Source organism: Rhopalosiphum padi, chromosome 2 (genome assembly GCF_020882245.1).
Source record: "Rhopalosiphum padi isolate XX-2018 chromosome 2, ASM2088224v1, whole genome shotgun sequence".
Lineage (NCBI taxonomy): Eukaryota > Metazoa > Arthropoda > Insecta > Hemiptera > Aphididae > Rhopalosiphum > Rhopalosiphum padi.
The window spans coordinates 74,631,200-74,645,467 of record NC_083598.1 but is presented as its reverse complement, the minus strand read 5'-3'; the positions used below and the strand labels follow the sequence as shown (position 1 = coordinate 74,645,467).

Genomic DNA, 14,268 nt, shown 5'->3' with positions numbered 1-14,268 from the left:
ATGAACTAAAACTTGCATATCAATATTGGTAAATAGGTTACTGCAAAATAGGCACTTTTGAAGTAATTACAATTACTTGTTTAAGATTTTGTGGTTAAGATCATCGGTGACCCTCTTGTGAGACCAGTGATAAATAGTTGTGATTAGGTTTTTAGGATTTATAAAACTATTCTAACTTTCTTCTACAAAAGATAGTATTGACTCTTACAAAAGATAATGTGAACTACAAAGTAATATAATAATAATAAAAAATACGGCTATTTTGTCAAGAAGCAATGCAAAACTATTGGTATATGACTTTCTTCTTAAAACCATGATTAGCAATTACATTATTTTGTATAATAATTATATGGACCGTCTAATAATATGTTTTCGTTAGAACAAAGATTTGAAATTGTTTATGATATTTTTGGTATTTTGATAATTTGATAAAACAAATTGTTTAACGTGTTTTCTTTTAATATCCATTACATTTAACATATCATGAATTTTGTCATACTTTGAGACAAGTAGGGCAATTTAGATTTACGCATATTATACACATTTCGTTTAATATAGCATAATTTATTAAGATATAAGTTGTATATAGATAATATGATCATAGTTCCAAAATCGTATATTCATGCAAACATTTTTTTCCGGTAAAAAGTTCTGTGTTGGATAATATACGGTATCTTTTATTTGCGAAAAAAGGTTATTCGTGTAGGCGTTTTTATTTGGCCTTTTTTCAGCCAAGACTTTGTATTATAAATCGATTTGAAAGAACATTATTTTTCAAAATTCTAAAAATAAATTTGTAAATATTGATATATTTTTTGATTCAATCAGACAATGTTGGAGTACTAACATTATGGGAATACATTAATTTATTTAAAAAAAATAAAAGAAACTTTCCACAATGTTATTTTCAATTTCATAATAGGAATCTAAAATATTTCTCTCTTTTATATAGGTCAACATATTTGTCAACACAATACATTTTATAGTTTAATTAGTTAAATCGTGCACATTTTTCATTATTTTCGTTTTTTGTCATGTTAATGAATTCATTTTCCGGTATTTTATTAATAAAAAAATTATGACCACATACGGCGTTTTAAATAGACTATTTAAGTACACTACGGTTAATATTTTATTTTTTGGTAACATAGGTAATTAGTGATTAAATTACTATAGTAAGTAAAATACATCCATTAGATTACCAAGGTTAAAATTTGGAGCAAATTCGCTGTTGGTTTATTGTCTACTATTATAAAAAAATCTTTTTCAAATCTACATTTTTAAGTATAAAAATAAAAATAATTATTTAGTTATTACAATTAATTTTTATTAAAAATTACAATTCTAGGAGTATGAAAGTAAAAAAATTATCTAGTTATTACAGTCATTTAGATTTTAGATTATTCTAATTACAATATTAGGTAAATAATGATAATTTTTTATAATAATAATAATAATAGTTTACCAAGAAATTGAATGCGAAAAATTGTATTTCTAGCATATGCGTAATGTTTCCTCAAGGTGAAAGTGTTAATTTTGTCCGATATTTGTTTTTCAAAAATTAATTTTTGAAAATGATGCCTCTCATAAACGTATGTTGAACAAACATCGTAGCCAAGTTGATTGCCAGTTGCTTACAGTTTGAATACTTGTTAATGTCATCCTTAGTCCAGAATTCTTCAGTTATCGCACTTCTGTACTGCTTCAATGAAACATCTTCCTGTAGGTCTATTATTTCCATTTGAAGTTTTGACATTGAAAGATTAATTAATTTTTCAGCTACACCAGTCCATTCTCCATCTGAAATTAAATTTTTCTCAAAATAATATATATATACATATATTATAGGAAAATTACTTAAGTCAACAAAAACACTTTAGTAGTCTGATTTTCCCATGTGTGATAAAGTTAACATTTACTAATATAAGATATACAATATACTCTTATTTGTTTTTATCATTGCAATGCAATTGCCAAGAGGTTAGGAAAGAGGTTTATTTTTTTAATTAATTTCATAAATATTCGGGCTCAATGAAAATCCTATTTGTAGTATAAAGTATCTAAATCCTAAGCAAATTTTTAAGATTTTCACTTATTTTGGCGTATTTACACATTAATTATATTTTTCGTGTTTTTTTCTACATTTCTACATTGATGGAGCTTGACGGTTCATTTAGTCGAGGGGTTGAGCCCCAGATTACTTAATGAAAATAATAATTAATAATTTCTTATTTTTTTAGAAATAATCTTGTTGACTTATTGTGTAAACAAAGAAATAAAAAAAAAAATTTAAAAATACAAATCAACCAAAAAATGGGGTTTCTATGCCCTCTAATTGGTATATTTTTGAATCATGATACAAAACTGTAAGTATATTACTAGAGTATATGTTGGGGGGAGGGTAATTTAGAATAAGCGTGGTTTAGCCCCAAAGCCCGCCTAGCTTTGCCTAAGCTGTTATTCAAAATGAACCAAATAAAAAAAAAAAAAAATGTCTTTATTTAAACATTTTGTATGCATTATTGTGATATTATTATGTTTCTTTTGATTTAATAATTAAAATAATTAATTTTACTTTTAGTATTATAGTAGGATGATAAATTTTTTGAAAATATTGTATTAATTATATTATTATTTATTAGAATTAAATTATTATAACATTATTTAACTATATTTATCAAATACTTTAACTTAAAATTAATAACATATTTTTCTTATATAATTATTAATATCGTCATCCGACGTTAAAATACATAATTTTATATTATCCTTATTTAATATTTATATTTAAATAATTAATTTTATCCAAGTTTAAATTTATGATTTCTATAAAAAAATGATTTTATTTTTACGTTTATTAGATTTTATGGTTTCAGTAATACTACTTATGATGCATTTTGTATTGTATTTTCAAAACTTAGACATATAAAAAAAATTTTTTTTTGAATTTCTATCTACAAAATAATTTTTGATTTTTTGTGATTTTGACAAATTTCGTCACAATGTCTAACTTAAAAAGTTCATAAAAAAGTGAATTAAAAATTAATCTTGTATTAAATTTTCAAGAATTTTAGTAAATTAAATCACACTAATTGGATGCTAGAAAAAATTAAATGTGCTACATTTTGATTTTAGTTACCTAACCATTTCTTTGGAGACGACAAATAGTTTATATTTACAATATTAGTCTGGCAACAATATTTCAATCAACTGCAGAACACCAGTACCAGTTATTAATATTAGTAATTTATTTAATCATGCCTAATCACAATTGTACTCGCAGGGCGGGCCTGGGTAATTGAGGGCCAAGGCAGGAATTATTTTTTGGGGCCAATAATTTTAAACTGTATTTTGGGGTAATACAGTACAAGGGCCCAGACAAGAATCCCCGCAGTTAAGTACCCTTAACTTAGTTTAAAGTTAAAATTTTCTAATTTTCAAAAGTAAAAAATTCCACACATAATCTTGTTTATTAGATAGTTTTTCTTTACGCTCAAGAAAATTACCAGGAAAATTTAAAATGATACATCTAAATACCAATAACTAATAAGCTATCAAAAAACCTGATTTTCTTGCATTATTCTTCAGACAAAAATTAACTTAATTTAGATGATTTTAAATAAAATTAACTTAAAAAAAGTATGAATCTTAAAAAAAAGTAACGTATTAAGTTTTAAGAATCAGTAGGTACCTAATATCTACAGTAATATTAATACATTTCCTATTATTTGATACTTGAGTTTTAAATAAAATATTGTATCTCCGCGGCTTGTATTGTGTGAGGTTGACGAACTGAAAATTATAAATTTAAATATTTTTTAAATATTATGTGTTATAGTATTACAATATATTTGTTATACATGTTTATTTAGGGTTTTTTATTTGCAAATCTACCAAATGCAATATGACATTATTATTCATGTAAGTATATAACAGTTTTATTTCAAACAATATTTATAATTGTGTTTCTTTATAGTACAGCTAAGTCACGATAGCAGGTATTTAATATTTTAATACTGATTTATGATATAATTTATCATATTTTAACCCATTATAAATTATTTTATTATTCATATTACGTTAAATAATAACAAAACCATTTATTTTTATATAATATTATGTTTTGTATATTTTTACTTTATGCTTTGTTAACATTATGTAAACAATTGCCTACATATTGTTTAAGTTTAAATAAATACAAATAATAATAAACATATTATGTGATGTGTGTGTATATGTAATAACTATTGTTAAATACAAAATAGGTATACCTCCTGGGGATTATACGTCAATACGTTCGCTATTTTGTGGTCATTATATTATTACAAATTAAGGATGTATAGATGATTTAATGTATACAAAGAATCAAATTTTTCTCAAAATAGTATATTTATGTAATAATAGGCAAATTACTTAATTTAACAAAAAAAAATTAGAAGTTTGATTTTTCATGTGTGATGAAGTGAACATATTATATTATCAATGATAGTTAATCGTATAGGATATACTCCTATTTGTTTTTAGCATTTCAATAAAATAGCCAATAGGTTTTTTTTTTTTGGTTAGTCGATTATAAATAGTCGGGCTCAATGAAAATCCTATATGTAGTAGATGTATCTAAATCCTGAGTAAATTTTTACTTATTTTAGTGTATTTACACTTGAATTATATTTTTCGTGTTTTTTTTTCTACTGTTCTATGTAGGTGGAGCTTGAAGGGTCATTTAGTTGAGAGCCTCAAGCCCCAGATAAAGTCATGAGAATAATTATTAATAATTTCTTATTTAGATAGAGAAGAAACTTATTTAGTTAACGTATTCTAAAAACAAAGAAATAAAAATAAATTTTAAAATAAAAATCGACCAGCGTTTAGCGTATGGTAGTTAATTATATAATTATATTTCAATATACATATGAACAAATAAACTAAAATGTATTAATGTATTGCATAGTATTGCATTATTACTACAAATACAAAATTAAACATTAAAATAAAAAAACTGATATAAATAAAATAATTTTGACTTTTTTATTAAATAATGTAGATTTTAAAAAATGAGGTTGCTATGACAGTATGACCTCTAATTAGTAATTTGTGAATTATGATACAAAACTGTAAATACACAATGAGGGTATAATTATGGGGAGGAGGGTAAAAAGAACCCTCTTACTTTGCCCTCAAAAGTACCTTTTTTTTATACCAAATCCCTCAACTACCTAGAGAAAAATGCACTATAGTTGCCCTCAACTAAATGTACAAGTTGCCCCCAACCGAATGTACCAGTTGCCCTCATATGTTAATATATACACTTTTACATTATATAGCCCGTAAAATAGGGTAGGTAAATATACAAACAATAAATAAAATTATTTATAAAAACAATGTAAAATAGTATACAATTATAAAATCAAATTTTGATATTTGAAATTATTTATAATATGATGTTGTATTTTGTAATAAATAATAAATAGAATATAGTATACAAATAATATGGATAAAATGAAAATTTTATTAATAATCTTAGGCTACTACTTGGTGCACGATTGTTTTGTTGAAGATCTGATGTCAATTAAGCCTTTATCAGAAAAATGAGTTGAATTTTCTGACTATTTAGTTCATACATATATTTCCTTAAGTTCAACTTTTCCACCTTCACTGTGGGATATGAACTCAATTGATTCAGAAAGGACTATCAATGCATGTGAATCATTTCATTCGTCATTTTCGAGGAACTTTAGTAGTGCACATACAATTATTTTTATTTTTGTAAATGTTATAAAAGAAGTACAAATAAATACATACACTGCTATAAGCAGTGTAAACGAAATTAAAAATATAAGTTAAAACTAATCACACATACGTACTTAAACAAAAAAAGCCCGTATTGATTTTATAAATAAATATAAAAACAAGAATATTGGTAGATTAGATTTTGTAAAATCTGTTAGTAATTATTATAACAAAATAAAATACATAATTATTATATCTAATAATTTTTTTTTTTGACAAATTAAAGCATTAAATGACATATAATTATAATATTTAATATTTCATTGACTTTTTCATTTTATTTTGTTAGTAATTATTATTAGCATATGTATTTTTTCTATAATTTTATACTATTTTTTCGTTAACAAATTGATTGCCACATAATTAAAATATTTATTATTTCATTGAGTTTTTAATTTTATTTGGTTAGTAATTATTACAAAATAGGTATAGTTATTTGAAGTAGTACATTTCACTCCGCTCATCAAAACTTTAAACAATTATTAGTTATTACATATTCATATATAAACTCCCTGTCTGAATTTTGTTTTTATGTATGGAAATACATTAAAATATACTTAGCCTCCGAATATGAAATTAAAAATGGATATTGCCATTTAAAAAAAAAGGGGTAAGAAAAGTAAAGAAAAATATAACAAAAAAGATGTTGTTTTATCTTGATTGAAAATTATTTCCTGAGTACGATTGGTTATATTGCGTATAATATTGAAATATATAATAGGAAGGTGATTATTATAATTTACCACAGATAATAATAATATTATAATAAATGGCTAAATTACTAAGTACAAAATTGAAACCTATACAATAAATAAACATTGTCAAGAAAATGATAATAATACTTTTAAATTATAAACTGTAGTACAGTAAAATTAAGTAAAATGTACAAATAAATTTTTTCGATGAGTAAAAACTATTTTAAATAATTTGGTGTTGTGCAACTTCACACGATGATGAACAAATAAAAAGGGTGGGCATGTGAGTATCGCTCTGCTGTATAGTAGAGATGGAGAGTTGGTCACTATAATGCGTATATTCAATTTGAATACAATGCCAGGTATCATTGTATATGAAAAACGATTCAGAACGAAGATGATTTGTCACTTTAGGATATATTATATTATTACCTATAATTGCATTATATTTAAATTGTAATATATCTTTATTTCATACGCTCATAAAATTGTTTCTACATTTACGCTAGAATTTTCTTTTACAGTTATTTGAAGGACAACTTATGAGAACCTTGTATTGGTTTTTTAATTTCGGTATAAATCACAACAGTTATATAGGTCCGTCACACCTGCAGCAACCCAAGTTGTGATTTTTTACACCAAAATTTCACAAGTTTATGTAATCATTATGTAACAAAATGTAATCACAAAAACTTTTTTTGTAACTTACAAGGAAGTTCAGAATTCCAAACTTTAATTCCGGGTGATGGTGTGACGTCACGCCAGCACCCCGGTACCCTTCAAAATGATTCGATTGATTTGAAATTTCCACATAATTTTGTAACCATTTTGCAACCAAATGTAATCCAAAATTCGAGGTCCCTGACTTAACTAAAATCCCGTTAAAACCGTTTTAAAAGTCGGCCGATCATCACAGTGACGTCACACGTGTAAACAGGAATCCTTCAAAATGATTCGTTTGATTCGAAATTTTCACAACATTTTGTAACCAAATCCAAATGTTATCCAATATTCCAGATACCTGATTGCACTGTAATCAATTAAGAATCGTTCTAATAAGTAACATAAGTATCGTAATATATACTTACGTGTTACGTGTGTATAAGTATAATATTGTACAATATTGTGTAAAATTTTTTATTTTTCGACATTAATATTAATTTATTAATTTTGATAGTTTTTACGTATAGTTTTTTTTTAATTTAGGTAGTATTGATAATACTTATTTTATGACATATATACCTATATATAGTTATATTTATAATTTTAATTTCATCAAATCCGACTTTTTTTAGTTTTGGGGAAGTTATTTATATACCTAATCATTGATTTTAAGATGTTTAATACGTATTGTTCGTATTGAGTCATGAATTAGGGCCAGGACATTAATTTTCAATTTTTTACTAAGTTTATCAAAAAGTTGTTGGATGAGATATAAACATTTGAATCATAATCTAACGAGTTCAAAAATTAAATGTTAGCATATATTCGTATATTTTGAATTTTTATTAATATTCCATAATAATGTCGGACTTTGAATATATTTCAAAATTTATTTGTTGTAAAATATGTTCTTATAAAAACGTTGCCATTATAAAATAAAACCTTGATTAAAATTACAGGTCGTAGTTACTTGATCGGACTGATAATTGCCGTTCATTTATATTTGAACACCTGTCCAAATACTTAGTTGTAAATTTAAATTTTTAAATAAATAATATAATATATTATATCATATTAAAATTGTGCATAATTTTCCCCATTTTTAATTTAAGTATTATTTTTACCAAAAACGAAAGAAACTTAACATAAAAAAGAAATAAAATTTATTATTAGCGTATATTTTAATGATTTTAAGCGCATATTTGCATTCATATTTTGATAGATTTTAGTGGATGAACTTCCGGGCCCTAGTCTTGATGAAATAAATTATTATTTCATCCTAGCCATATTTCACATATTTCATAGACATTTTAATTTTAAATGCTTATAAACAAAAATTGTGAGAAACGATTTTTGATTTTTTTTTTCACTACGATAATTACAACTTATTATAAACATTGTACTAAATTTCAAAAAAAATTTTGGAATGCCAAATCTAAAAACTTAGAAAAATCTAAAATTTCAATGGTCACTAAATAGCTTAATAGTAACACCATCGGAAAATATCACACTGAGTTATCAATAAATAATATGGATTTGACACGTACATTGTATAATCAGAGCGGTACGGACTTTTGGGATGCGCTGTAGAACGGGTGTTTAAACTTATGATGGTTTATTGCGTAATCATTCGACCGCCCATAGAACCCTACCGAACTTACATCCGACCAATTAAATGGCGCCACGATCGCACACACCGCAGGAGTTTGGATATAAATACGAACGGTTTACGGATTTAAATTGTAGTGTCAGTCCATCAGCCATTGTCGCACTAACAAACTATAATTACATCAATATCGTTCGTTTTATGTACTGTGCGGATATCTATGTCTCGTGATAATAAAATATAATATTATATCCACCGAATAAACTCCGAGTGACTCATTGCCGCACACAGCGCTGATCTACCGCGGAACACGTCGCACATATCGAAATAATATTATAAAGACCATAATTTAATATACACAACCGAAAAACATTATGTCTTACGCTTTCGTCTCTGTGTTCGCTATTACGGTACTGTTGAATGTCTTCTACTTCGATCCCACCGAATCACTGGAAAACATCGATGTCTACAGCTCGTGTAAAGATTGCATAAATTCTGTATGCCACAAGACCGGTCATAATTGTGCTCCCACCCGAGATGGTAGATTCTTATGTTTTCAGTGTGGTAAAAAAACTCTTGACCAAGACAAACAGTTCTACTCTGAAAATGCCTGCAGGAGTGGGTGCGAGGACCCGTCAAAGTGTAAGTGTGACGGTCCGTGTTGGGTGTGCGTGTTAAAAGGAGACGCTACTTCGATGACTTGTGACAATCTGGGATATGTGTTAGATAATAATTGCCAGGAGGTTCCGTACCATCCTCAATGAGGTTAGGTAAAAAAATAATTGCAATGTTATAAATATTTTTTATAACATTGCTTATTTACAACGATGACTTAAATATTATGTTTTTAAACCTTACAATACTTTTGCATACGATATTAACCGCTTCAATGACTTTTTGTCAACCGTTTACCAAAAATTTGTTTTGTGATAAAAAAAATACATATATTATATTATTATTGTTATTAAATTATTTTTTATAATTAATTTACAGTATTATTGTTATATCATTGAATTAGTGAAGTCCATAAATTATTGTAGTATTATATTTTGTAATCAATACATATTTTCCATCATTTGTATTATTGTATGAATATTAAACATATTTATTTTTATTTTATCCTTACCGAAATGCTGATGCACGCGTTTTTGAATGTCGAATGTAGTAAAGCTGTATCATGTTGTACAATCACGAGTTATATAATAAGGTATCGAAAAACAGATTGTATTTCGTGTGTTGTAAAGCTGTATCATGTTGTACAATAACGTGTTAAATAATAAAGAATTGAAAAAAACAGTGAAGTCATTCGAAAACTGAAATTTATAAACTATTGTAAAATTATATTGTGTAATCTATACACATATATCATCATTTTTTATTATTGTATGAATATTAAACTTTTACTTTATCGTGTATTTGTTTTATTTTATCCTTACCGAAACGCTGACGCTCGTTTTATTTGAACCTTAACTGCTGTTAAGCTATATCGTATTATATTAAGATTTAGTTAAGAGAGTCAAAATTAGTGTTTTCATTCGAAAATGTTAAATAATGGCACACGAAGTATTGCATATAAACCCATTTTTTTTTGGGATTTTATCAAGTTGCAAGCTACTTTAGGTTTGATTCACATCATAATATAGAAAATAACGGGTGAATTTGTTTCCAAAAATATAATAGGGGAAACTTATATACTCGATATTTATATTATTTTGGAGTGACTGATGCAAATCAATGCAACGGTTATTGGTAAGTGGAATTTGTGGATGATAAGCGAATTTGGACGCATTTTTATTACCGTGCAGGTGCGTTCTCCAGTAGGTGAGGTAATAGTGTAGATATAAGTAAGCTGACGGATTGGCCCATCATTTCCTAGGCCAGTGTTGAATTCAAGATTTGTATATAATTTTAATAAAATAATTTTCTTTGGGAGCCCAAATAAAAGAGATTTGTAGTTTCTGATCAGAGTATAAAAATTATATTTAAACAAAATCAATTTATTATATAACTAGCTGATAGATATAACCTAACTGTTATTTTTCTGTTAATAACATAACCCAACATAATTTATTTTCAATTTTTTTTTACTGATCTAGTATGTTTTTATATTTTTATAAATGTCTGTCAGGTGATTTAGAGGGTACTGTTACCTTGGAATTTTAATTTTTATTATAAACTGTATGTAACTTATATAAACATATCATTTGATGATATAGGCAATAGACCGTTTGTAAGACAGCACATAACACTCGGACGTGTCTTCTCTTAAACATATCTACGAAATATCTCGTAAGATACTGTCCCACATCAATCTATATAGAATGCTTAGCCTGTATTTAAATATTATATTTTAATTTTATAAATATATAATTGATTACTTTTGGAGAAACACATTTAGATATCAGTAATATATCAAATCGACATGTACATAGCAATTAGAGTAATACGGACTTTTGTGAACTACTCTATATTGGCTGTATTAAAATATTTGATGGTGAATAATTGTATTGTATGTTCATAAGACCTCTCATACAACCCTACCACGTGTAGTTCTGGTTAATACATAACTCAACATCCCTATCGTATACACCGCAGGAATTTGGAAGTAAATACGAAATAATTACAGATTTAAATTTTAGAGTCAATCCAGTTAGCCATTCTTATACACATACAAAAAATAATTATAATAATATTATTCTGTATTATATAAAGAATCTTATAGTCTATTAAATCTTTATAATATATTGTGCGCTAATAACTTTTTCCTGTTATAGTAAAATATATCACGAAATCAACTTCGAGTGTCTTACCACAGCTTTGATCCACCACGGAGTAGGTACATTGTAGATTTCGAAACTTGCCGCTGATAAACACAAAAATTATAGTTACAAAAAAAATATTTACTTATTGAAATATATCAACATCAGTGATTGGCTGTCTGTCTTTATATAATATAATTGAGATAAAAATAAAATAAAATCTATTAAAAATTCACATTCAATAGTGGAAATACGTGAGTTACATGCTACGACCGTGTATTTTTAATGATCGGTGATTGGATCTTAGTATTAATATTGACGTACATATACTTTAATTAATTGTGTTTATCTTTCTCCTTCAAACTATAATCTATTATCGCATAGCTACCTATTGTACCATAGAATTGTATTTTTATAAAATATAAAATTAATGTTTGACAAAAAAACTTTGTTTTTATACTTTAATTTTTCTAGCAGGGCTAGAATTAAAAACGAAATATTAATATTAAATTATAAATATTAATTACGAAATAAACTATAAACAGAAAACATGCATTTTTCGCATTCTTATAATCAAAGTTGACCATATGCAATAATAATCATTTTATTCAATAGCTATATGCAATAATATGCATTTTATTCAAAATATGCAAAAACATGCAAAATAAAAACACCACCATTTATCTCATCCTGAGATGATTTGTGGACATTACTGAAAAAATCAATAATCAGAAGTCGCAAAAAAAACATGCTGTTGTATAAATATAATCCTAGCCCTGGTAATAATAAAATATTTGTGTGTGATTGCACGTGTTACGTGTGCGTGAGAAGTGACAATGACACATCCAAGTATGTATGCTCATTCTTGACCACGCAGAGATAATTGATAATAATTGTTAAACATCTTCGTACCAACCTCCCTTATAATAATATGTTTACTCTATAATTTTTTTGTTATGTAGATGTCATATTGGTGTTTTACGAAATAAAATTGATTTACCTTTAACTTTTCTACGTCAATAAAAAATCAGTAGGTTCCTAATACCTACAGTAATATTAATATAGTTAATACGTTTTCTATCATTTGATAATTCAATGTTTAATAAAATATTTTTTTTTTTTTTTTTTTTTTTTTTTATTTTAAGGCTTCGACAACTTAGGTCATTAGCCTGTAGGTTGGTAGGGTTGGTACAGTAGGGTTGAAACAGTAGGGGTGTTACACGTGAGTGTATTTGGCAGAATTTTTAATGGGGCACCCGTAGGTTTCTGCCATGCCCCGGGGTGGGGGGATGGCAGCACTTGTTCTCCGGACACCGTGACTTGCCCGGAGAAAAATGCCACCCAGTGGCCGAGGATCGAACCGGAGCCGGCTGCGCCGCAGCCGACGAATTAAACCGCTCGACCACCCCGTCCCCCCAATAAAATATTGTATCTCCGCGTTTGGTATTATACGAGGTTGATCGTTGATGCATTCAACTTAAAACTATAAATTAATTATTTGTTATATATATTTATTTAGGTTTTTTTATTTGTACATTTACCAAATGCAAATAATAATATGACACTTTTATTAATTTATATAACAGTTGTATTTCAAACAATATTTACAGTTTTGTTTCTTTATTTTACAGCTAAGTACACCGTAGTAGGTATTTAATAATTTAATATTAATTTATGATATAGTTTATGGTTTTTTAATCCATTATAAATTATTTTTTTATTCATATTACGTAAAACAAAAACAAAACTATTTATTCTTATAAAATATTATATTTTGTATATTTTGATTTTAAGCTTTGTTGATATGTAAACGTGTTTAAGTTTAAATAAATATAATTAACAATAAACATATGTAATGTGTGTACTTATATAATACAAATTGTTAAATACTAAATAGGCATACCTCATATGTGATACAGTGAACATATCATATAAGATACTCGTATACTTCTATTTGTTTTTAGCACTGCAATTCAATAGACAATAGGTTAGGATAGAGGTTTATTTTTTGGTTAGTTTAATCAATACTCAGACTTATTTTATTGTATAAGCACATTAGGGTTATTTTTTGTGCTTTTTCTTCGACTGTTCTACATTGGCGGCGCTTGATAGTTTATTTAGTGAGTATGGGGGGGAGGTCAAGCCGCAGTTTACTTAATGAAAATAATAATTAATACTTTCTTATTTATTTGGAAATAATCTTGTTTATGTACTGGAGAATCAATGAAATAAATATAAATTTTAAAAATAAAAATAAACTATAATAGCGTTTAGAGTATGTCAGTTAATTATACAATATATAATTGTATTTTTGTATTAAAATAATAATACTCGTATTCTGTAAAATCGCATAAATATTATCCTAGAATAATGTTACTCCATGATCCATATTATAAACACAGAACAATTTTATAAACCCATTAAACCCATTTGATAAGACCATTGCCCGCGTGAAATATCATGGATTATGATGTCACGGCAAAAGCGCGGCAATATTTACGGATTCAAAAATGCTATGCTCTGCCTTTGCCTTGACTCCGTAATAACTCAAGTACAACATTGTTTATAAATTTGTGTTTTTCACACATATATGTAATTACTCATCATGAATTACCTTGCAAGTTTGATCTATATTTAAAGTATGGTTCAGGTCCTAATTGTTTCATGACATTGTAAGTTAAATTATAACGAATTACCATCTAATCGGAGTGATAATAGATGACAAAAATAACTAAAATAGGGTTGACAATCTTCA

General features: G+C 26.5%; 1 long non-coding RNA gene across 1 annotated transcript; it reads right to left on the bottom strand.

Annotated features, from left to right (window-relative positions):
• Positions 1 to 1,302: 1,302 nt before the first annotated feature.
• LOC132921524 (uncharacterized) lies at positions 1,303 to 3,787 on the bottom strand. The gene is made up of 2 exons (XR_009660900.1): positions 3,692 to 3,787; positions 1,303 to 1,800 (listed from the first exon to the last, which is right to left on the bottom strand). It is a non-coding gene; the product is annotated as an uncharacterized LOC132921524 (long non-coding RNA).
• Positions 3,788 to 14,268: the final 10,481 nt, after the last annotated feature.